At 47.5% G+C, this 26,213-nt stretch overlaps 1 protein-coding gene across 2 annotated transcripts in view; it reads right to left on the minus strand.

The window, feature by feature from the left end:
* Positions 1-26,213, minus strand: part of CALN1 (calneuron 1) — a 623,334-nt gene that overhangs the window by 533,307 nt on the left and 63,814 nt on the right. Inside the window, exon 1 of one of the 2 annotated variants that reach the window (XM_028845702.2) lies at positions 21,984-22,670. The exons of the other annotated variant lie outside the window; for it this stretch is intronic. The gene's annotated coding sequence lies outside the window, so the exon portion shown is untranslated. Of the gene's footprint in view, positions 1-21,983; positions 22,671-26,213 lie in introns of those variants that run through there. 2 annotated transcript variants of the gene reach the window in all.

The raw sequence follows: 26,213 nt of genomic DNA on the forward strand, positions 1-26,213 counted from the left end.
CGGGACCAGCCTGGAAAACATAGCAAGATCCTGTCTCTACAAAAATAAAAAATTAGATAGTGTGGTGGGGGATGCCTGCAGTCCCAGCTACCCGGGAGGCTGAGAAGGCAGGATTGCTTCAGCCCAGGAGTTCGAGGCTGCCGTGAGCCATGACCACACCACTGTACTCCAGCCCATGTGACACAGTGAGACCCTGTCTCTAAAACAAAAAATTTCAAAAAACAACACCAATAGCAGACATTGGTGAGGATGTATAGAAATAAGTCCTCTTTTCATTGCTGCTAGAAGTGAAAATAGGAAAAAGCTTGAAGAAAGGTCTCCAAATTGTAGACCTGATAATTCCTCTTCTAAGAATTTGTCCGGCCAGGTGTGAATCATGCCTGTAATTATCCCAGAACTTTGGGAGGCTGAGGCAGGAGGATCACTTGAGGTCAAGAGTTCAAAACCAGCCTGACCAACATGGTGAAACCCCGTCTCTACTAAAAAAAAATACAAAAACTGGCAGGCACTTGTAATTCCAGCTCCTCAGGAGGCTGAGGCGGGAGAATCACTTGAACCTGGGAGGTGGAGTTTGCAGTGAGCTGAGACCACACCACTGCACTCTAGCCTGGGTGACAGATTATGTCAAAAAAAAAAAAAAAAAAAACAGAATTTGTCCTTAAAAAAATACTTACACATGCGCCATGTTTTTCAATAGTGAAATCGAAAACAACACATGGCACCCCCATTTGTGGACTATGATGAATTCATTTAAAATGCTGAATGGCAAAAATCGCAATTACTTTTGCACCAACTTAATAATATAGAAACATTCACAGGATATCAAGTGAAAAAACAGTTCATACAGGAATGGATGCTGCAACCCCTTCAGATAATAAAGAAGGGAATACAGAGTAAAGACATACGACATCCATACAAATGCAGACTCTGGGACATTTTAGCCTGAAACTGTTATCAGTGATTATCTCTGGGGTCAGTGGGATTACGAGTGAATTTAATTTTCTTCTATTTGCTTATCTTTAAAAGTTTAACCACAAATCTTTTACTTATGCACTTAAAAGAATATTTTAGGCCGGGGGCAGTGGCTCGTGCCTGAAACACCAGCATTTTGGGAGGCCGAGATGGGAAGATGGGAGGATCGCTTGAGACCAGGAGTTCACGACCATCCTGTACAACAGCATAGTGAGACCCTGTTTCTACCAAAAATTTAGAAATCAGCTGGGCATGATGTCACGTGCGTGTAGTCCCAGCTATTCTGGAGGCTGAAGCAGGAGGATCACTTGAGCCCAGGAGTTCAAGGCTGCGGTGAATTATGATGGCACCACTGCACTCCAGCTTGGGTGACAGAGCAAGACTCTGCCTCTCAAAAGAAAAAGAAACAAAGGAAAGGAAAGAATAAAAAGGAAAGGAAAGGAAGAAAGAAGGAAGGAAGGGAGGAAGGAATGGAAGGAGGAATGGAGGGAGGGAGGGAGGGAGGGAGGGAGGGAGGGAAGGAAGGAAGGAAGGAAGGAAGGAAGGAAGGAAGGAAGGAAGGAAGGAAAGAGAGAAAGAAGAAAGAGAGACAGAAAGAAGAAAAGAAGGAAGGGAAGGGAGAGAGAAAGAAAAAAAAAGAAAAGAAAAAGGAAGGAAGGAAGGAGAGAAGGAAGAGAGGGAGGGGGGAGGGAGGAGAGGAGAGGGAGGGAGGAAGGGAGGGATGGGGAGGGAAGAGAGAAAGAAGAAAAGAAAAAGAAGGAAGGAAGGAAGGAAGGAAGGAAGGAAGGAAGGAAGGAAGGAAGGAAGGAAGAGCAAAAACAAGACAGCAGCAGTTTTCTCCTGGGGAAATCCCTGTTAGGCTGGTGAGTCTTAGAAGCCATCACCCCACAGGAGGATTTATTCCTAAACATTTCTGCAAACGAACGCTGAGAGGATCTAGCGTTGCAGTTTGGTACCACAACTGTTCCCACAACTCTGTCTGCTCTGCCAGGCCGGCCCACCAGAGAACCGATGGCAGCCAGCATCTGGCAGGATGGGACAGCTGGGCTGCAAACGCTGGAGATGGAACTGTGACCACAGGGCGAACTGGGCAGCTGCCACTCAGAGAAAACCTGTGTTGCACCTGGACAGACCTGGCCTAGGAAGTCCCCACAAGACTCAGAAAGGAGTGTGAGGCTGAGAGGAAAGAAAGGACTGAGGTTAGGGATTTGAGGGGAGCATTACTTCTAGCCTTTCCAGGAAAAAGGACTCAATGCCTCCCTCCAAGAGACACCAGCAGTGACACTGGCCCCAGAATTGGAGGCTCCAGCCCCGGTAAACAGAGGGAATCCAAAGAACATCCTTGCAACGGGTGAAAAAGGAAAGGCATGCATGCACTGGAAGTACAGAAAAAAAGAATGTCAAACTTTAGAACAGCCCACACTAGGAAAAATATTTCACTCTGTGCAATAGATCAAATTCTACTTCCCAGTGATTCGCAAAACAGTATGGGACCTGAGTGCTATTTCTGATTGAGCTTCTACGACTGCTCACAGGGACCCTTATTCTCTGGTCTCACCTCCCTCTGTCAATAACCTGATCCGGAAACACTCAAATTCATAAGGAGCATCCCTATTTCAAAGGACCCTACAGTGAATTATTTGGTTTCAATGCAAATGACACTCAAGTCTTTTATATTATTATTATTATACTTTATGTTCTAGGGTACATGTGCACAACATGCAGGTTTGTTACATATGTATACATGTGCCATGTTGGTGTGCTGCACCCATTAACTTGTCATTTACATTAGGTATGTCTCCTAATGCTATCCCTCTGGTGTGTGATGTTCCCCTTCCTGTGTCCAAGTGTTCTCATTTTTCAATTCCCACCTATGAGTGAGAATATACGGTGTTTGGTTTTCTGTTCTTGCGATAGTTTGCTGAGAATGGTGGTTTCCAGCTGCATCCATGTCCCTACAAAGGACATGAACTCATCCTTTTTTATGGCTGCATAGTATTCCATGGTGTATATGTGCCACATTTTCTTAATCCAGTCTGTCATTGATGGACATTTGGGTTGGTTCCAAGTCTTTGCTATTGGGAATAGTGCCACAATAAACATACGTGTGCATGTGTCTTTATAGCAGCATGATTTATAATCCTTTGGGTATATATCCAGTAATGGGATGGCTGGGTCAAATGGTATTTCTAGTTCTAGATTCCTTCTCAAGTCTTATACATCTGTTCAGATATTCTTAAAGGGCCCCTTTAAGAAACACCTTGATCTTACGTTATTTTCTCTTCTGCTAATTCTCCGAATTTGAGGGACTGAAAGACGTCGCTTATTTAACACACTTCCATTCTTCTCCTACTACCAACCTCTCCATTAGTGTCTCAACTATTATCTCTCTCTTACACTGGAGCAAAAAAATCACAGAGCAAGGGACAGAAGACCAGGATTCCTTGCAGGGAGAACCACCTTGCAAATTAATACAAGCTTATTCTTTCCACATTGGTGTCCAGGAGTTATGATAACGGAGGGCCACATGTACGGCTAGCTCTCCACTGTATAGTTAATCCTCCAATTAAACTTCAGTTTTCCTTTGAGACAGTGTCTTGCTCTATTACCCAGGCTGGAGTGCAGTGGTGCGATCATAGCTCACTGCAGCCTCAAACTCCTGGGTTCAAACACTCCTCCTGCCTCAGTCTCCTGAGTAGCTGGAACTATAGGCATGCACCACCATGCTTAGTTAATTTTATTTTTTATTTATTTATTTGTTATTTATTGTGCAGACAGGGTCTCACTATGTTGCCCAGACTGGTCTCAAATTCTTGGGCTCAAGTAATCCCTCCACCTCAGCCTCTGGAGTAGCTGGGACTTCAGGCATGTGTCAGAATGGCTACTATTAAAAAGTCAAAAGAAAAAAAAAAACAGATGTTGGCAAGGATTGGAGAAAAGGAATGTTTATACACTATTTGTGGGAATGTAAATTAGTACAACCTCTATAGAAAACTATATGGAGATTTCTCAAAGAACTGAAAATAGAACTACATTTGATCTAGCAATTCCACTACTGGGTATCTACCCAAAGAAAAAGAAATCATTTTATCAAAAAGAGATCTGCACCCATATGTTTATCAAAGAGCTATTCACAATAGCAAAAATAAAGAATCAACTTAAGTGTCCATCAGTGGAGGACTGGATAAAGAAAATGTGGTATAGACATATGTATACTCTATTAGTTCATTTTCACACTGCTGATAAACACATACCCGAGACTGTACAATTTACAAAAGAGGTCAGGAGCTCAAGACCAGCCTGGCCAACATGGCAAAACCCCATCTCTACTAAAAATACAAAAATTTCCCAGGCATGGTGACATGCACCTGTAATCCCAACTACTCGGGAGCCTGAGGCAGGAGAATTGCTTGAACCCGGGAGGCAGAGGTTGCAGTGAGCCAAGCAATGGACTCACAGTTCCACATGGCTAGGGAGGCCTCACAATTATGGCTGTGGGCGAGAAGGAGCAAGTCACATCTTACGTGAATGGCGGCAGGCAGAGAGAGCTTGTTCAGGGAAACTCCCTCTTTTAAAACCAGGATATCTCGTGAGACTTATTCGCTATCATGAGAACAGCACGGGAAAGAGTCAATTACCCCATGATTCAATTACCTCCCACTGGGTCCATCCAACAACATGTGGGAATTCAAGATGAGATTTGGGTGGGGACAGAGCCAAACCATATCATATACACGTCTACACAATGGAATACTACTTAGCCATGAAAAAGAATGCAGCAGCACCAGAAATGGAGCAGGAGCCCATTATCTTTAAGCGAAATAAGTCAGAAAACTATTTGGTTTCCAAGCTACGTGCAATATACTATGTTAACAAATACATATATTTTTTAATTTTTACAAGAACACAGAGGTAAATCTGTGGTCAGGCTGGGGTGAGGTGTCCACTGAAGGCAAGGCAGGTGGGCCTTGGGAGCTAAATAATGTGTACACACGGACATAGAGAGTGGGAACATAGACACTGGAGACTCAGAAAGGTAGGAGGATGGGAGGGGATGAGAGATGAGAAATTACTTAATGGATACAATGTACACTATTCGGGTGATAGTTACACTAACAGCCCAGACTTCACCACTAGGCACAGCCTGGCCAACATGGTGAAACCCAGACTCTACTAAAAATACAAAAACAAATTAGCTGGGTGTGAGACAGGAGAATCACTTGAACCCAGGAGGCAGAGGTTGCAGTGAGCTGAGATCGCACCATTGCACTCCAGCCTGGGCAACGGACAGAGATGACACAGCGAGACTCCGTCTCATAAAAAGAACAAAGAGTGGACTGTGGTCCTCTAAAAATCAGGCTGTAATACCAGGCAAGCAGGAAGACAGGGAGGGCCAAGATCAAGTCAAGCTGCTGACCAGGGCAGCGAGCAAGGCCTAGACCCCAGCCTATGACCTTGCAAAAGGGTAGAGCAATCCAGTACCATTCAGGCAAGGGTAGTCCCAGGAAATCCAGGCCAGTGAGTCGAGCCTGAAGTGCGGGAGGACTTGGGGAGCTCTGTTCCCCAGGTGCACATGCTCCAGGAGTGGCTCTTATTGGGGAAGCAAGAATGAGGTAACGAGTTTCAGGATGGAATCAGCGAAGTGCCACGGTCCTGAGACCTAGGACGACATAAAGAAGTACTCTGCAGACACTTGTACAACAACTTCAGCAATCAGAATTACAGAGGCAGCTGGAAGTGGTGGCTCATGCCTGTAATCCCAACACTTTGGGAGGCTGAGGCAACCAGATCAATTGAGGTCAGGAGTTCAAGACCAGCCTGGCCAACATGGCGAAACCCCATCTCTACTAAAAATACAAAAATTACCCATGCACCTGTAATCCCAGCTACTCGGGAGCCTGAGGCAGAAGAATTGCTTGAACCTGGGAGGCGGAGGTTGCAGTGAGCCGAGATCATGCCACTGCACTCTAGCCTGGGCGACAAAGCAAGACTCCATCTCAAAAAAAAAAAAGAAAAAAAAGAATCACAGAGGCAGCCTAACCTAGCAGGTTAAGAGCATGGCTTTTAAAGTCATGAGTCCAACCTCACTAGTCCATAGCTGTGTGACTTTCAGCCAGGTACTTAACTTCTCTGGGGTTAGGTGTCCTCATCCATAAAAATGTTATTGAAAGGATTAAATGAGTTAACCTGTGCCAAGTGCTTAGAAAGCAGCACTTATATAACCATTAGCTGTAATTATGCTGCCTCAATCTTTATGCTCACTTTCAGGTGCCCCCTAAGACTTCACCTATTCAATTTAAACACTTGATCTTCTGGGACAAAATGCACACACCCTGAAAAAGCACCATCTATTTGAGTCCTTGAGTTTCGCATTTATTGTCTTCATCTCAAGGCAGCTCACAAAGCACAAAGAGCCGGGCAGGAAACCGTCCCTGTCGACACTGACATGCTGAGACAGGTGACTTGGGTTGAGAAGGCAGGCAAAAAGGATCCAATGAAATAAACTTATTACTCATCACGCGCTGAGCACATCACGGCTGGCTGGTAAATGCTGAGAGCGTCAATTATGAACTATTCTTACGAGCTGAACATATTCACCACAACACCAAGAAATCTATAGGTTGCAAGCATTCTCTATGGTTTCAACGACAGAAGACAATATTTTGGGAGAAAATGGTAAACGTAATTGTTTTGCGTGAAGTGGGGCAGCCTACGTCGGCGTCCCACCTGGAAGCAAGCTGTTGAACATCTGTCAAGGTGTCAACTCCAACTGTAGAAGCAAAGAACTTCATCAAGCTTCTGTGGAGTTAACTAAAGTTGGTGAGGTGCCTGGAGGGAGGGGACGGAAAATCGCAGGTGTAACTAACTGTGACATTGCCAGAGTCACAGGTGCCTTTAACGTGACTATACCCACAGTCTTTCTGGATAGCTCTGTCTCCTGATTCTCCCGTACCAAGAACAGCACAAAGCATCATCTCTCTTGGCATCTCCCTGCCGCGTCTGTCCTCCTGAGCAGCCCTGTCCTAACGGTCTGTGACTCTAAACAAATCACCCTAGGTCCCAGCTTCTTCCACCACCAAACATAGTGGTTTAGACCAGCGGTCCCCAACATTTTTGGCACCAACGACCAGTTTTGTGGAAGAAGACAATTTTTCCATGGACGGGGGAACAGGAGGGGATGGTTTTGGGATGATTCAAGCACATTCCATTTATCGTGCACTTTAGTTCTATTATTACTAGATTGTAATACATAATAAATAATTCTACAACTCATCATCATGTAGAATCAGTGGGAGTCCTGAGCTTATTTTTCTGCAACTAGACAGTCCCATCTGGGGGTGATGGGAGACAGCGACAGATCATCAGGCATTAGACTCTCATAAGGAGCCCACGACCTAGATCCCACACATGCGCTGTTCACAATAGGGTTCCTATGCAAATAGGGTTCCTATGCAAATCTAACACTGCCGCTGATCTGACAGGAGGCAGAGCTCAGGTGGCAATGTGCACGATGGGGAGCGACTGTAAATACAGATGAAACGTCACTCCCTTGCCCACCTCTCACCTCCTGTTCGCTCCCTGGCCCACCTCTCACCTCCTGTTCGCTCCCTGGCCCACCTCTCACCTCTGGCTGTATAGCCTGGTGCCTAACAGGCCATGGACCAGTCAGTATCCATCCACTGCCAAGGGGTTGGAGATCCCTTGTTTAGAGTAGATAATTCCTAAGTTCCTTTCCGTTTCTCCAAGCCTCCAATTCTGACTCTAATTCTGACCAGGAGTGAAATAAGCCAGGCACAGAAAGACACACTTTGCATGTTCCCACCTATTTGTGGGAGCTGAAAATTAAAACAATTGAACTCATGGAGATAGAGAGTAGAAGAATGGTTTCCAGAGGCTGGGAAGGGTAGTGGGGGAATGTGGGAGATGTGGGGATGGTTAATGGGTACAAACAAATAGAAAGAATGAATAAGACCTAGTACTTACTAGCATAACAGGGTAACTGCAGTCAAAAATAATTTAATTTTAAATTTAAAAATAACTAAAAGGGTGTAATTGGATTGTTCATAACACAAGGGATAAATGCTTGAGGGGATGGATAGCCCACTGACCCTGACGTCATTATTACATACTGCATGCCTGTATCAAAATATCTCATGTACCCTATAAATATGTACCCACAAAAATAAAAATTTTTTTAAATAAATAAATACCCTGGTGGAGTGGGAACAGAAAAAGGAGAGGAGAGGAAAGGTGAGATGAGGGGAGGAGAGGGAGGGGAGGGAAGGGGAGGGGAGGAGAGGGGGGGAGGGGAGGAGGGGGGAGGGGAGAGGGGAAGGCAGAGGGGAGGGCAGAGGCAGAGGGGAGAAGGGAAGGCAGGCAAATAAACAAATTTGTAATTCAAACCACAAAAAAAAAAAAAAAAAAAAAATCCTGACCAGGGACAGGAGAATGTGCTAAATCTTGAAGGATAAGTAAGTTTCATCCTGACAACTGGTTCTGAGAAGGACCCTGTAGAGAGGACTCAGAGGGTGCTATGAGCCTTTGCAGTGAGTCTGTCTTGGTCTGAGGGGTGGGAAAGGCAGGGTCCTCAGTCCTTTGTTCTCTAACCCTGCCCTGGATGAACCCATGCTGCCAGGCATCTCATGAAAAGGCAGTGATTCCGGAAGCCCTTCATGTGAAGCTAAGGACATCAGGAAAACGCTTCTCTGAACTAGCATCTTAGTATTCCCACTGGGGTCCACCCAATAGCAGTGGCGGCTGCAGCTTGTTAGAAATGCCTGCTCCATGGACAATTGCCTGAGGTCAGGAGTTTGAGACCAGCCTGGCCAACATGGTGAAATCCCGCCTCTACTAAAAATATTTTAAAAATCAGCTGAGCATGGTGGCGGGCGCCCGTAATCCCAACTACTTGGGAGGCCAAGGCAGGGGAATAGCTCTGGGAGGTGGAGGTTGCAGTGAGGCAAGATCACGCCACTGCACTCCAGCCTGGGTGACAGAGCGAGACTCCATCTCAAAAAAATAATAATAATAAAGAAAGAAAGAAAAGAAAGAGAAAAAGAAAAAGAAAAAAAGAAAGAAAAGAGATATCTTCCCCGAACTCAACTATCATAATTTGCAGTTTAGGCTGAGCACAGTGGCTCGTGCCTGTAATCCCGGCACTTTGGGAGGCTGAGGTGAGCGGACTGCTTGAGTCCAAGACTTTGAGACCAGCCTGAGAAACATAGTGAAACCCCATCTCTACAAAAAACACAAAAATTATCCGTGTGCCGTGGCACACATCTATAGTCCCAGCTACTTGGGAGGCTGAGGCAGGAGGATCACTTAAGCCCAGGAGGTTGAGGCTGTGCCACTGCACTCCAGCCTGGGTGACAGAGCAAGACTCTGGGTTGTTTTGTTTTTTTTTTTTTAAATGCAGTTCAACAAGATCCCCTGGTTGGCACATCCCTTGGAGAAATGGTGTGCAAGAGCCCTGCTTCTCAAAGCTGGCTGTACAGTGGAATCACCACCGCCTCCCAGGCCCCAGGAGATTCCTGGGATGTGATTAGAGCACTGGAACTTTTTAAAGCCTCCCCAGAGAATTTTAATGTGCAGCAAAGTTTGAGAACCACTGAATTAAAATCTCTGCTTCAGATTCTAGCACTCAAATCCAAGATCTGGAGGGATTTCACCTCCTCCAGAAAGGTCTGTTTCCTGAAAAAGCATCACTGATAACCACCCTTTTCCAAGACCACAGCAGGGTCATCCCATCTCTGGAGTTATCATTTACGATGGGGTCACTGTCCCAACCATGCCTGCCTCTTGCATTTACCTTCCCTCCTAATATTATTCCACAGTAACCTCCAAAAGCTTTCCCTAGGAGTGGAAAGCTCACTTTCAGCTCTGGCTCTCTCTTTTTCCCTCCTCTTTAATGATGTGAATTTTTTTTTTTTTTTTTTTTTTTTCTCCTCGAGACAGTCTCACTCTGTTGCCTAGCCTGGAGTGCAATGGGGCAATCACAACTCACTGCAACCTCTGCCTCCCAGGTTCAAGTGATTCTCCTGCCTCAGCCTCCCGAGTAGCTGGAACTACAGATGCATACCACCACACCCGGCTAACTTTTGTATTTTTTTGGTAGAGACAGGGTTTCACCATGTTGGCCAGGCTGGTCTTGAACTCTTGACCTCAAGTGATCCACCCGCTCCCAAAGAGCTAGGATTACAGGCATGAGCCGCTGCTCCCAGTCTCAATGTGATTTTTCCCCGTTGCCTACTGCCCTCTGAGGATTCCAAGGAGTTCTGGCTGGGTTTTTGGAAGCTCAACAGAAGCATTTATCTCTTTGGGTGTCGAGATTAGAGAATTTCAGTGTTTATTTAAAGATTGCTGGGTGCAGTCGCTCCTACCGATAATCCCGGCACTTTGGGAGGCCAAGGCAGGAGGATTGCTTAAGGCCAGGAGTTCGAGACCAGCCTGAGCAACATGGTGAAACCCTGTCTCTACAAAAAAATTAAGAATTAGCTGGGCTTGTTGGCTAACTTTGGTCTCAGCTACTCAGGAAGCTGAGGTGGGAGGATCATTTGAGCCCAGGAAGCTGAGGCTGCAGCGAGCCATGATTGTGACTGTGCACTTCAGCCTGGGTGACAGAAACTCTGTCTCTGAATAAATAAATGAAAATAATGCTGTCCGGGTGCAGTGGCTCATGCCTGTAATCCCAGCACTTTGGGAGGCCGAGGTGGGTGGATCACCTGAGGTCAAGCGTTTGAGACCAGCCTGGCCAACATAGGGAAACCCTGTCTCCACTAAAAACACAAAACTGAGCCCGGTGTGGTGGTGAGCACCGGTAATCCCAGCTACTTGGGAGGCTGAGGCACAAGAATCGCTTGAACCCGGGAGGCAGAGGTTGCAGTGAGCCGAGATCACACCATTGCACGCCAGCCTGGGCAACGAGAGCAAAACTCCATCTCAAAAATAAATAAATAAAACAAGAGCGAAACTCTGTCTCAAAAATAAATAAAATAAAATAAAAACAATACAGGAACCAAGTCAGTTAGTTGCCTAGGTAACTAACTTGAGGCTTGGGTCTTGGCAGGAAAAGAAAACCACCCATCTGAGCTGAGGGCAGATGATCTATTGGTGACCTGCTACCACCAAGTGAGCCATGGAGGGAACGGATTGATGGCAACCCACAAAACAGGCTTAAAATGCAATAACCTCGCAGAGATCTCTCTGCCGCTTGACATCTGGGCAAAAAATGTAATTGAACTGGTTTTTGGAGGGCTTTTGTGGGAGACAGGGTCTTGTTCTGTCACCCAGGCTAGAATGCAGTGGCGCAATCTTGGCTCACTGCAACCTCTACCACTGCAACCTCCACCTCCTGGGTTCAAGCGATTCTCCTGCTCAGCCTCCTGAGTGGCTGGAATTACTGGCGCCCACCACCACGCCTGGCTAAATTTTGTATTTTTTAGTAGAGACATGGTTTCGCCATGTTGGCCAGGCTGGTCTCGAACTCCTGGCCTCACGTGGTCTGCCTGCCTGGGCCTCCCAAAGTGCTGGGATTACAGGCGTGAGCCATCGTGCCCGGCCTTGATTTAACTATTGAAAATGGTTTCACAAACTCAGATCCTGATCGTCCTTGCACAACAGTTGTTTGTCTTGGATAGGCACAGAGAGGATGGAGGCTTTAGCTAGTGGGTTACATACCTCTGGGTTTCCAAGTACTAAACCGTGACCCTGTGCAACATCTCTGTGGCCTGGCTACATCTCTGTTTCTTCATCTGTAGAATGGGAGAAATAAAATAGATGACACCTACTAAGCACTAAGCTAGTTTGCCTGCTGAGATGGAATATGTGTTTATGTGTATGCATATAAAATGAATCATTAACCACAGATCAGATTAAAAAGCAGAGCAACTGGTTTTCCGAGGCAGCAGTAGGAACGCTGGAGGCTGAGACGCCACATCAGTGTTCAGTACAGATGTTTGAGGTTTTCTTACCAGGCTATAAAAATGTTTACACAGTAATTAGGCCTGTTATCAGTACACAAACAGATTACACTTTACAGAATGAATGAACGGTTCAAAAACCCTCTCGGTTTTCATGAGGTTCGGAGCATTTTCCTAATTCTTGGGTTTACGAAAATAAATTCGGTTTCCAATAACACGGAGCCACGGCTGAGTGTAGGGGAAAGGGATCTGGGGTGTAAAATGAACTCTGACCGCGCACATGTCACTCAATCTCTCTGACTGAGTCTCCCCATCTGTAAAAGCTAACCAAGATTCCTCTCCTCCTTTAATTCCACGGTTCTATTACTTTGCAGTCAATGTCTTCTAAACACGTATTCATTCTCTTCACCACAAAAGGATATGTTTAATTAATGACTTTTTTTAAGGTAGTAATTCTGCTGAATCACATAATGAGACTCCGATCCAACACTATTCAGTCATATTGCGACTGAGTTTGTGGCAGCTAATTCCTGACACTGAAGCCCCCAAGCCCAGTCTATAGGATGAGACCACAAGGTCGACTTGGGCTTTATGTGGATGTCCAGCTCTTCCAGAACACATCAATGGTTCTGAGTAACACTTGATTGAGGCTGGGTGCAGTGGCTCACGCCTGTAATCCCAGCACTTTGGGAGGCTGAGGCAGGAGAATCACTTGAGGTAAGGAGTTCGAGACAAGCCTGGCCAGTATGGTGAAACCCCGTCTCTACTAAAAATACAAAAATTAGTCAGGTGTGGTGTCACACGCCTGTAGTCCCAGCTACTCAGGAGGCTGAGGCAGGATAATCGCTCGAACCCAGCAGGCAGAGGTTGCAGTGAGCCAAGATCACGCCATTGCACTCCAGCCTGGGCAACAGAGCAAGACTCTGTCTCCAAAATAAATAAATAAATACATACATAAATAAATAAACACTTCATTGAATGTTTTTCTTTTCCTGTTTTCAAGGAATAATACTTAGTTGTAACAAATATGACACCAAAATAATTAGCCAAGCTGTTGAATTTGCACTTCTAAATTTTCCTATTGCCTAACTTTTGATAACGAAAAAGTGCAAGCAATTTGTAATCGTGATACAAACTTTTGGGATCCAATACGAAAGCAGTAATGTTTAAATGTTCAGAAATGAGCTTTTGATGAATATTTAATTGCTCTATTCTTTATAAGTATAAATTATGCTTTCAGTAACACTCTGAATACTAAAAAGGCAAGGTTCGGTTCTTCCTAGCTATGTGTTCAAATTTCCCAGTAATTTGTTTCAAAAGGGGGAAAAAAGGTCATCTTGGTTTCAATCTCTATGAGAAGGAACTTGGAGAGTAATTTAGAAGTAAGGTAACTTCTTACAGCAATATCCCAAATTCAACAAAATGTAGATGTATGTATTTGAAAGGCATAGAAAAAAATCTAACAATATATGTACTTGAAATGTGAATGGTATTGAGAATGAGAGTGAAGAAAGATGGCTTCCATGTTCTCTGTAACATTTCTGTATAGCTTTTAATTTCTTTTTAAAAAAGAATGTTAAATTTCATCACTAAAAAATGTCTTAAGCACAAAACAGAGCCACTCATTGGGCACCTTTGTCAAAACAAGTGATATAGTTTGGTTGTGTCCCCACCCAAATCTCATCTCGAATTGCAATAATCCCCACGTGTCAAGGGTGGGGCCAGGTGGAGATAACTGAATCATGGGGGCGGTTTCCCCCACACTGTTCTCATGGTAGTGAATAAGTCTCACGAGATTTCATGGTTTTATAAATGGGAGCTCCCCCACACAAGCTCTTTCCTGCCGTCGTGGAAGACATCCTCTTGCTCTCCCTTCATCTTCCGCCATGACTGGGAGGCCTCCCAGCCATGTGGTACTGTGAGTGCACTAAACCTCTTTCCTTTATAAATCACCCAGTCTCAGGTATGTCTTTATTAGCAGTGTAAGAACAGACTAATACAATGAGCATCCTATCTTCTGTCCCAACCAGGACCGTGGGTTTTTGAGATTAAAATTCCCAAAATAAGATGGTAGGGGAAAGTGTTTAGTAGATTACAGTCTCCCAACACTCTATTCAAGGCACTGGTGATCATCGGTGTCTACATTTTATTTATTTACTTTTTTTGAGACAGAGTCTCGCTCTGTCACCCAGGCTGGAGTACAGTGGCATAATCTTAGCTCACTGCAACCTCCGCCTCCTGGGTTCAAGCAATTCTCCTGCCTCAGCCTTCCAAGGAGCTGGGATTACAGGCACCCACCACCACGCCCGGCTAGTTTTTTATATTTTTAGTAAAGACAGGGTTTCGCCAGGCTGGCCAGGCTAGTCTTGAACTCCTGACCTCAGCTGATCCAACCATCTCGGCCTCCCAAAGTGCTGGGATTACAGGCGTGAGCCACTGCGCCCGGCCCGGTGTCTACATTTTAAAACAAATATTTTTCCGATTATAAAAGAAATGTGTGTTCATTTGCAAAACCATAAAATCATTCATAATGCCAACAGCTTTGGACAAGCATTGTTAACATTTTTGGTCCATTTATTTCCATTGTTCTTCTGTACCACGTTTTTAAACAAAACTGAAATCATACTATGATTGCAGTTTTGTTTGTATCCACACTTAACTGGTACGTTAGAAATCACCAAATTAAGGTCACCAAAGCATTTTCTCTCCATCTGTTACTCCTAAACACTACATTTTATTTTACATTCTGATGGATAAAGACTCACTTTATTGTACCACGGTAGTGCAGGCAGAATGGACAGCTGGAGACAGGATGATCTTTGGAAAATATAGACTAAGTCATATCACTCACCTGTTTAAAACCCCTCCGTGGCTTCTACTGAACTCAGTATCACACCCAAACTCCACAGGATGACCCTATATGAGCTAGCCCCCATCTCTCTGAACTCATCTCCCGCCACACCAGTCTCCTTCCTTCTCCTCTAAATGAGCCCAGTTCATTCCTGCTTTGAGACTTTTGCACTGGCTGTTCCCACACCCTGGAAGTTCTTCCACAGATATTTCCCCACCTTATCTCTTCATGTCATTCTGGTGTCAGTCTAAATAGATCTCATCATTGAGATCTTTCGTGGTTGGGCTCGGTGGCTCATGCCCGTAATCCCAGCACTTTGGGAGGCCGATGCAGGTGGATCACTTGAGGTCAGGAGTTCGAGACCAGCCTGGCCAACATGATGAGACCCCATCTCTACTAAAAATACAAAAATTAGCTGGGCATGGTGCCACACACCTGTAATTCCAGCTATTCAGGAGACTGAGGCAGGAGAATCGCTTGAACCCAGGAGGCGGAGCTCGCAGTGAGCCGAGATCACGCCACTGCACTCCAGCCCGGGTGACAGAGCAAGACTCCATCTCAAAAAATAAATAAATAAAAATACAAAAATTAGTTCGGGCGCAGTGGCTTATGCCTGTAATCCCAGAACTTTGGGAGGCTGAGGCAGGCGGACCACCTGAGGTCAGGAGTTCAAGACCATACTGGCCAACATGGTGAAACCCCGTCTCTACTAAAAATACAAAAATTAGCTGGACGTGCGGGTGCCTGTAATCCCAGCTACTCGGGAGGCTGAGGCAGGAGAATCGCTTGAACCTGGGAGGCGGAGGTTGCAGTGAGTTGCGATCATGCCACTGTACTCCAGCCTGGATGACACAGTGAGACTCCGTCTCAAAAAATAATAATAATAATACAAAAATTAGCTGGGTGTGGTGGTACGTGCCTGTAATCCTAGCTGCCCTGGAGACTGAGGCAGAAGGATCACTTGAATGCGGGAGGCAGAGGCTGCAGTGAGCCAAGATTGCACCACTGCACTCCAGCCTGGGCAACAAAGCAAGACTATCTCAAAAAATAAAAAAAAGAGAGAGAGACCTTTGTTGGCCATCCAATCTGAAGTAGCCCTTGCATCTGTCTCAATTATATCCTCCAATTTTATTTCTATATTTTTTATTGTGTCTTACACCACTAGACTATAAGGGTACCATCTCTGTCTGATGAATTCATCATTTTCCCCAGTACCTGAACCAGAGATGCTCAATACATACTGGTTGGATGAATGAAAGCATTTTCAAAGAATCCAGATTTGTGGTGCATGAGATAAAGTAACCTACTTAAATAGGTCTTATTCACAGCAGCACAGTCCCTTAATGAGGCTTGTTAAAATAGATTGTCACCCTCTCCGATAACCTGGTCATGGAGAGCTGCCCACAGCCCTGCCAGTGGGAAAGCAAACCAGTTATTTAGTCTTGTTCAGACTTCAGTTCTGCTTCTCTACCCTGTTACCTAAACCAGAAACCCAGTGGTGACACCTTCCCTTTCTCCCACTTCCCTAGCAATTAGTAAGTCCTGCCAATTTTCCCTCTTATGGAAGACAAGCTCAACATCACTGTCTTTTAGCAGAATCATTCCAGTTTCCTTTCAGAAAACACTCTCTCCCGGCCGGGCGCAGTGGCTCACGCCTGTAATCCCAGCACTTTGGGAGGCCGAGGCAGGTAGATTACCTGAAGTCAGGAGTTCGAGACCAGCCTGGCCAAATGGTGAAACCCCATCTCTACTAAAAATACAAAAATTAGCCGGGCATGGTGGCAGGAGCCCAAAATCCCAGCTACTCGGGAGGCAGAGTCTGCAGTGAGCCGAGATCGCACCACTGTACTGCAGCCTGGGCAACAGAGTGAGGCTCCATCAAAAAAAAAAGAAAATGAAAGAAAGAAAAGAAAACAATCTGTCCCAATCTCAGTGACTTCTCAGAAACCTACCCCTAGATATAGGAACCCAAAACTATGCCAATCGGATATGTCCTCTGAGCATCCTGAATGCAGCAGAATGATACAATAACAATAATGGAGGGCAGGTGAGCCCAAAATTGGGGCTTAGCCTGGGAGGGTTCTTGGCTTTGCCCAGGAAAGAATTCAAGGGCAAGCCAGGGGTGTGAGACAGCAACTTCTTTTTTCTAATAGTCACAGAATATCTATTTATTTATTTACTTATTCTTTTTTTTTTCCAACTTGTACCTTTTTTTTTTTCCAACTTTTATCTTAAGTTCAGGGGTACATGTGCAGGTTTGTTACATAGGTAAATGTGTATGTACCATGGTCATTTTCTGCACAGATCATCCCATCACCCAGGTATTAAGCCTAGAATCCATCAGCTATTCTTCCTGATGTTCTCCCTCCTCGCACCCTCCACCCTCTAACAGGCCCCAGTGTGTGTTTGTGTGTGTGCGTGTGTGTGTCCCCATGTGTCCGTATGTTCTCATCACTTAGCTTTCACTTATAAGTGAGAACATGTGGTATTTGATTTTCAGTTCCTGCGTTTGCTAAGGATAATGGCCTCCAGCTCCATCCATGTCCCTGAAAAGGCCATGATCTCATTCCTTTTTATGGCTGCATAGTATTCCATGGTGTATATGTACCACATTTTCTTTAGCCAATCTATCATTGATGGGCATGTAGGATGATTCCATGTCTTTGCTATTGTCAATGGGAGACAGCAACTTTTATTGAAGCAGCAGTGTACAGCAGCAGCAGAGATACTCCTTGTACAGCAGGGCTATTCCCTAGGCAGTATGTGCAGGGTAGCACCCCAGTGCTGCAGTCTTATTTATACCCAGTTTTAGTCATATCCAAATTAAGGACAGTTTATGCAGAAATTTCTAGAAATAGGGTGGTAACTTCTGGGTGGTTGGGTCATTGCCATGGAAAGGGGTAATAACTTCCAGTTGCTGCCATGGCAATGGTAAACTGACATAGTGCATGTGTGGGTGTGTCTTATGGAGAGCTGCTTGCCCCCCAGCCTTGTTTTAGCTGGTCCTCAATTTGGTCCAGCTAATTGGACCAAATTGAGCCCCACCTCTAGAGTTGAGTCTCACCTCCTACCTCAATAATAACAGAAAAGGTTGGTGATCATTTACTTCCATAGCATCTGCTGGAAGAGACCGTAAGTCAATTCCTGCCACTGAGATCCCCTGCACTGCCTAATTCCTGTCTATTCCGTGCCTGATTCTTTAGGGATGCTCTTAATCCTGTGAGTTTCCATCAATATTTCTGAGGCAATCTTTGTTGACGTTGTTAGCCAGACTTAGTTTCTGTTGCTTGCAACCCAAGGATCCTAGCTGACAATTCTCCTGTTTGCTGAATCCATCCCATCTTCTCCATCCTCCCCACCATGGCCTCATCAGCCTTGCCTGGCTTTCAGAGCCAGCCTCCTCCCTGGTATCCATGTTTCTGGTCTTCTCAGTGCCAAATTCATTCACCACGAAGTCTCCAGCCAAAAGTGACCACGCCACCCTAATGGAGAAATGCTGAGTCCCTGGTCCTGACCAAAGGCCCCCATCTATCATCTGGTCATTTCTTTTGTACCTCCCTGTCTCAATCTTTAAGCACCAAGAACTCCAAACTACCAGCTGCTTCCTCATATTCTCCACATGTGTTCTAATATCTCATCCTTTCCCACCCTTTCCTCTGCACCAGAATACCCATGAAAAGCTAACCACGTCCTAATCATCCTGTAAATTCAGCTCAGACATCACCTCCACCCTTGCCTAGCTACCATCCACCTCTGCTCACAAATGTGCAACCCTAACACATGGTCTGCCCTCCCCACTAATCTGTGAATTTTTTGATGACAGGCACTGTGTCATCTTCATCTATCTGTACCACATACTAGGCACTGAATAAATGCTTGTTGAATGTTAAATGATTAAAAACATAATTCACATTGAAAAACCCTAGGTTGGATGCAACACTAGTGTTTTCCTTTTTCTCCTTCCGAACCACATTTGGAATTATCCTCAAATTGAGCGTTCTGAGAAATCTGCCAATGCTCTGCTAATCTTGAAGGATGGTTTCATAGCTTAGGAGTCAGAACTCACACTGTTTTAACAAGCATCAGAGGCTGTTGCTGGTTGCACTGCCTAATGGTTCTCAATCGTGAAAGGACATTTCAGACACTCTGACTACACCAGCTGAAACCCCAAGTGAAGGGCTAAGGTGCCACTCAGCCTATACCAACATGAGTACAGAAAGGGAATATGAAAAAAAAAAAAAAAAAAAAAGCTTATCATCAATCATCAAACCAGTACAGGCACACGTGACAAGGGAAGGGCTTGCTGTGGGATTCTCCTTCCTCCCCAAACCAACTGCACAAGACACAGCTCCTCCTGTGCCTTAGTTTCCTCACCAGGAATGAGGAATGAGATGCCGACCTAGATTCATTCAACGAACATAGACAGGGCACCCACTCTGTGTCTGACTCTAAACAAATTACTGCAGGTCAAAGATTCCCAAAATACTTTTCCTATCCTAAGGAAGCAGTGTGGAAAGTGCCACACACATAGGATCGAATCCCGGCCTGTTAGCCTCAAACCGTAACGCTGCTTCTGACCTGCAAGCTTCACAGCCCCAGGAAAAGTGATTTCAATTCCCTTCGCAGCAGTTTCCAAACAGGAAAAATGAGGATGACATGAGCTCAAAGGTGTGAAAGGGTCTGGCACACAAGTAGGGTCTCAGAAATCTGAATTAAGAGGGTCTCCGAAGGCTTTAAACGTCCAAAGTTCTATCAATCGGAATTTCTCTCGTAATGAGAACTAGTGCCCCCTTCTGACAACCAGCGAGCACTGCATAGGCTGTCAGTATAAGAATGTGGTAAAAGACACCACCGCACACACCACAACAGGAGGAAGGGCCTGCCACAGATACCCCACCTTGGCTGGTGACCCTCCCAAGGCCAGTTGCTATGAAAAAGAAATGTATAAATGAGATCCTTGCCCTGCCCAATATTTATGGAGGGATCTGAAGCTACCCACTGGGGAGATAAATGTAAAATTCAAAAGTGATGGGTTCTCATCCACCCCCCACCCTGTATCCCCCTCCCCTTACAGAGGAAAGGGCATCACGTGTGTCGGTCAAGTCTTGCCCATCCCTTTCTCAACAGAACCAGCTGAATTAAATTATTTTCTTGCCAAAAAGCCCTTATCCTGCACCCTAGCCGAAGGCCTGATTACTGGCAATAGTTGCTTTCAGAGTTCAGGGAAAGGTGACATCTTGGTGAACAATTCTAAGAGGATTTAGCTCTCCTCCAATAAAATATCATGAGGATTGGATTTCCAAAGAGTTTTGTTTTCATTACTCCACTTGGATACACCCAGTAACCAACTTCACTGTCGTAGAACAGCTTCTCAGTAAACAGCTCCATGCAGCTATTGCCATGAAAAACCCACACGTCTGCAGTGAAGTCAAAAAACAGAGCCACTCCACTGGTCTTCCACCAGGGCAGGCTGCTCTGGAAACACAGCGCAGGGCATCCTTGGGGCTTTGGTAGAAGACCCCACTGATTGCCTGAGGAACTAGCAAAGTTATGCAGTTCCTGGAGCCCAGGAATGAATCCTAAACTGGGCGTGGTGACAGAACCACAAGGCTGAGAGGTCTGAGGTGACACCTGGACATCAGTACAGGTAGCAGATAAAAATCAAGACTCCACATTCTTCTTCTTCTAACACCTCCTCCCACCCCACAAAAATGAAATAAAACCACGAACAAGCCAAGGAGGAGAGCTGGAATCAGGCTCCTAGGAAAAACACGTCCTGTTCTAGCCTCAAGACAATTTCACACCAAATGGCTTTAAATTCCTTTCCAAAGCTTTGATGCCCGAATTGAAAAATAATTTCCCTTTTTGAGCAAAAGTCAGCAGTTAAAGAAGCAGAACCTGAAAATCCTAGGAGCTCATGAGTTCTCCTATGTGCACAAATGTTGCGTGTGTCTGAACACGCAGCGCAGAAATCTACCCATTCTTTCTGGGAAGGTCATCCCAACTCTGTCGCAGAGGCTACTGTGGGTCACTCTAGAATGTAGTTATTATCACCACTAAACAGACTTCCCAGCCACACACAGCCGGCGCTAAGCTGCTATTCCCTGAGCCCAAGAAACTCTCCTTTTTTTGCAGAAAACCGGCTCAGGGCCTGGGGATGGCTGGCGCCCCAGTCTTGGCACTCAGGGAACTGCAGGCACCGCTTCACCCGGGAGCTAAGGGCTTCGACCCAAATGGAAGAAAGGCGCCTTCCTCACACAAGCCTTGTCCAAGAAAAAAGAGCAGTGGGAAACCATGGTGGGGTGGTGGCCCGGGCGCACGTGGCCCAAGGCTAGGACGCAAACTGATCCCCTCGGTGCACGCTCTGTATCCCCAGCCCGTCGGGATGGGGTGTCCCCCGCTCGCCCTCTCCCCGAGGGCGGCCCAGAACTACCTGCTGCTGCCTAGGAGCCCTCGGACCAAGTCTCGGGAAGTTCACTCCGCGTTGCGCTAGTCCGGAGAGACTGGGAACCCGGGTAAACCCAGACTGTCCGGGGAAGACGGAGCCCGCCCCTGCCTGGGCGCCAGACCCATCCAGCTGCTTGGAGCTCAGGGACTAGGTACCAGCCGGACTGCAGAGGCCTCTCTGGTTACCCCTTGCACCCCGGCGCCCCCAGACTCGGGGTAGGTGGCGGCAAGGATCGTGCGTCCAGGAAGGCAAGCAGTCAGCGCTGGGGGCCGGACGTAGAGAGAACGCTGCCTCCCGTCTCCCCCGATCGCCATGACTCCGGCTTCCCGAAGAGACCTGGTTGCCGCCGGGCGTTCCCACCTGGGCTGCGGTGCGGCTCCGGGTCCCCTGCCCTCCCTCCCCACCGCCCGGGAGCCTTCGGCCGCGGGCGCGCTGCCTGGTGGCCACTGGCGCCTGGGGGCTACAGGAGCGGTTCCCAGCCTCCAGTCCGCACAGTGCCGGGACAGCAGAGTGCGCCGCGGCCCTTCCCTAGCCCCACGCCCCCAGGCAAGCAGCCAGAGCCAGCTCCACGGAGGGCAAGGTGGCCGGGGCAGCCCCCAGCCCGCCGGGTGGGTGCCCCAGTGCCGGAGCCAACAGGTACGGGAGGCGTTGTCTGCCAATCGCCCGCCCACTCCGAACACGGGGGCTCGCGACAGCCCGGGGGTTTGGACACCCTGGAGAGGGGCGAGGACCGAGGGAAGAGGAGAAGAGAGGGAGCGCGCGGGTGAGCTGGGGAGCCGGCGGCTGCACTCACCTCTCGCTGGGCCGGGGCCCCGCAGCCCGGCAGCCGAGGCGCCTCCGCACCGCGCGGGGGGCTTCCTCCGAGGCCCGCAGGGAGGGGGCGGCGCGGAATGGAGGCGCCAAGCGGGCAGCGCTTAGCCTCTCGCTCACACCCCCAGCCGGCAGCCGCGTCCCCGCGCCGGCATCCTCGCTGCCGCCGGCTCCCTCGGCGCCCCCGGGCCGCTCCCCACGCGCGCGCCGAGACCGGCACGAGCCCCCTCGTCGACTCGGAGCGCGATCTGGGCGCGTGCCTCCCTGTCCTTGTCCTCTGCTCCCGTCTGGGGACGTGTGCCCCGCACCCCCTGCACCGCGCGCTCTTCTACCCCTCCCGCTCCCGCTGGCCGCGCGGGTTCAGCCCATGTGCGCGGCTGCCTCGCTGCGCCCCGGAGCCCAGTGGCCGAGGCCCCGCCGGAGTTGCGCGCCCTAGAAACTCCATGCAGCTCCGGCCTCCTCCCCAGCTCCTCCCCTGCGGGTCCCCCGGGGCCTTGCGGCCGCCAGCAGCACAGTCCACGCTCTGCCGGCGCCCGCGTTCAGGAGCCGGGCTTCTGGGCTCGCCTTGGCCGCCTGCGTCCCGGCTCCTCCGAGGGTCGGGGAGCCCCCACCCCCACCCTCCGCCTCTCCAATGGCTCCCTCGGTTTCTAGGCAGCGCAACCTGAGGAACGCCTCGGCGCGCGCGCACTCACACTCGCGCGCACACACACACACACGCACGCACATGCACGGCACACACAGGCAGACACGCGGGGGGCGAGCAGGCGCTTGGCAGACGGTGCTCCTTCCTTCCCTTCCCAAAGAGGCTGCCCACGTTAACTCTGGCAAACTGCTGCTCCTCGGAACAGGACAACTCACCCTAGCGCCCGCCGCCTTCACTACTTCATCCCAGGTGCACACACCCTAGGGCCACGATTACACCTGAGCCCAGGGAGAAGGCGGGGCGCCGAGGTGGAGGGGCCGATGGCTGAAACTGCGGGGGCCAGCATTCCGCGTGACCGCCCGTGGCGACATCCAGGGAGGCACGGCTGCCGCGGGGCATCGCCCACCCACCTGGGATCCCACTCCTCCAGGGCCTGAGAACATGTGGCGTGGCCCCCACTTCTTCCAAGGTCATAGGACGGATCCGATGGGAGGGAGAGGGCGCTTGGGCACAGGTGTGAGCTACAAATTCGCAGACTGCCTGCAACCTGCCCATGCGCTGACCTCTGCTGAGTCTCTGACCAGACAGACCCTTCTCTCCCCTGCCCCGGGTCTCAAGGGCAACGCATTTGCTTGGAGTCAGCAGTCACCTTTCCTAGTCCCCACCTGTCTGCCTCCCAGGAGCTGACAGAATACACGGTGCAACCAAGGTTTGTCTTGGCAAGAAAAAGAAGAATCAAAGCACCAAGGTGGGGCTCAGACTGTCCCGTAGACAGATTAGATGCTTCCCAGTTCCTTTTTGCTGCCCCCAAGGTTGTGCCAATAAAGAAGGAACAACAAACCTGGCTGAAGCAGGCTAGTCCTTCCTTACAGCACCCTCCTTTCTCGGGTCCCCAGTTTCTTGTCCCCTCTTGGTGGCAGAAAGACTGCTCACCAGCTCAGATGCCTCCAATTCCCAGAACCAGAGAAAAGATACATGTGCAAATCCTCACACCAATCAGGAACAAAAGCAGGCAATGCTGCTCCAAGCCTCTCATCCAAACAGCTCAGCAGTCACCTCTCCACTGTTTGGTTCAACTGTCAGGGAAGTTTGGGCATTTTTTTTTCTCTGCTAGCCAGCAGCACAATCAGGGTCGTGTGTGTGTGTGTGTGTGTGTGTGTGTGTGTGTGTGTGTGTCGCCTGGGCATGGTTTCAGAGTCCCTGAAGCACTTGTGGGTGCCACGCCTTTGGCATTTAGCATTTGCTAACCTATATTATTACTGTCTTGTACGGACCCTACTTCCCTAGTAATCTTTTCAAAATATGTTTTTATTTGTTATTCTTATAGGTACATGGTAGGTGTACATATTTATGGGGTACATGAGAGGTTTTGATACAGGCATGCAATGTGAAATAAGCTCATCATGGGGACCAGGGTACTATTCCCTCATTTATCCTTTGAGTTACAAACAATCCAATTACACTCTTTAAGTTATCATAAAATATACAAGTTATTGACCATAGTCACCATGTTGTGCTACCGAATAACAGGTCTTATTCATTCTTTCTTTTTTTTAACCCATTAACCATCCCTACGTACCCAACCCTCTCAACCCCCACCCAGCCCCCCTACCCTTCCCAACCTCTGGTAATCATTCATAGATTCTCTGTCCATGAGCTCAATTGTTTTGATTTTTAGATCCCATAAATAAGTGAAAACATGTGATGTCTGTCTTTCTGTGCCTGGCTTATTTTACTTAACATAATGATCTCCACTTCCATTCATGTAGTTACAAATGACTGGATCTCATTCTTTTGTATGGCTGAATAGTGCTCCATTGTGTACATGTCCCACATTTTCTTTATCCATCTGTTGATGGACACCTGGCTTGCTTCCAAATCTTAACTATTGTAAACAGTGCTGCAACAAACATCAGAATGCAGATACCTCTTCGATATACTAATTTCTTCTTTTGGGGGTATATACTCAGCAGTGGGATTGCTGTATCATATGCTCCCTAGCAATCTTAGAACTGAGATGTAACAGGCACCATTCTCAGGGACTTGCTGGGTACCCGTCCCCTACCCCAGCATGAAAACACAGAAAAATCTTGAGTTCCTTCAAAGAAACTCCAGGCACCCAGCTAGCCCTGAGAAGTAAACCAGCAACTTGATAAGCAAGAAGGTAATTTTAGCTTAAAACAATAGCCAAGGAAGTTAGTCAGGAAATGTTTTTGTTCCCTGTATCAGTCTGTTCTCGTGCTGCTAATAAAGACATACCTAAGACTGGTTAATTTACAAAGGAAAAAGGTTTAATGGACTCACAGTTCCACATGGCTGGGGAGACCTCACAATCATGGCAGAAGGTAAAGGATGAAGCAAAGGCACATCTTACATGGCAGCAAGCAAGAGAGCTTGTGCAGGGGAACTCCCATTGATAAAACCATCAGATCTCATGAGACTTATTCACTATCACGAGAACAGTATGGGGGACACCTGCACCCATGATTCAATTACCTCCCACTGGATCCCTCCCATGACACATGGGAGTTATGGGAGCTACAAAATGAGATTTTTTACAAGTCCAGGAGAAGTGACTGCTAAGCTGTTTGGATGAGAGGCTTAGAGAATCACTGCCTGCTTTTGTTGCTGACTGGTGTGAGAATTTTCACATGTATCTTTTCTCTGGTTCTGGGAATTGGAGGCATCTGAGCTGGTAACCAGTCTTTCTGCCACCAAGAGGGGACAAGAAACTGGGGACCCAGGAAAGGAGAGTGCTATAAGGAAGGACTAGCCTGCTTCAGCCAGGTTTGTTGTTCCTTCTTTGTTGGCACAACCTTGGGGGCGGCAAAAAGGAACAGTCAAACCATATCATTCCCTATAGAATCTAAACATAACATCTTAGTGTATGTCCTTGAGTTGTTTTTCAGAAACCTGGACCCCCATTAAACTGATCAACTAGCACATAGACCTCGAATAAGAGGGAACTGAGGACTAAACTCTAACTGTGGTTCTTGTTCTAAATTTCTTCCTGAAGGGTCTGGAGGAAGCCACACCTATGGGCCAGAATGAACATTCTTTTCTGCACACCCCATATTTTTAGATAAAGCTTTACCTCCTTAACTAATCACAAATCAGAAAACCTTTGAACTCACCTATGACATCTGTAGAGATAGGATCTCCCTATGTTGCCCAGGCTGGTCTCAAACTCCTGGCCTCAAGTAATTCTTCCACCCCCACCTTCCAAAGTATTGGGATTACTAGTCCCAGTGTGAGCCCATGTGGGCCTCTGCTCCCAGACGTCTGCTTTTTTAAGTCAAACCAAATGTCGAGCTTTCATGGATTGATTTATGGCTTTGCCTGTAGCCTCTGCCTCCCACCTTTAAAAATCCTTCCCTGTAAGTCAACTGGATGGTTAGGACTTAAGCATGAATGAGCTGCCTGATTCCTCTTGGTTGGTGCCCTGCAAATAAATGCCTCCCTTTCTCCTGCTGCAAAACCTTGATGTGGACAGCTGGTCTTTCTGTGCCGGGTGAGCAGCCCCTGTTATAACATGCTTGAGCCACTGGCTGAGTTTCATATACCTAGTTC

Source organism: Macaca mulatta, chromosome 3 (genome assembly GCF_049350105.2).
Source record: "Macaca mulatta isolate MMU2019108-1 chromosome 3, T2T-MMU8v2.0, whole genome shotgun sequence".
In the NCBI taxonomy this organism is placed as follows: domain Eukaryota; kingdom Metazoa; phylum Chordata; class Mammalia; order Primates; family Cercopithecidae; genus Macaca; species Macaca mulatta.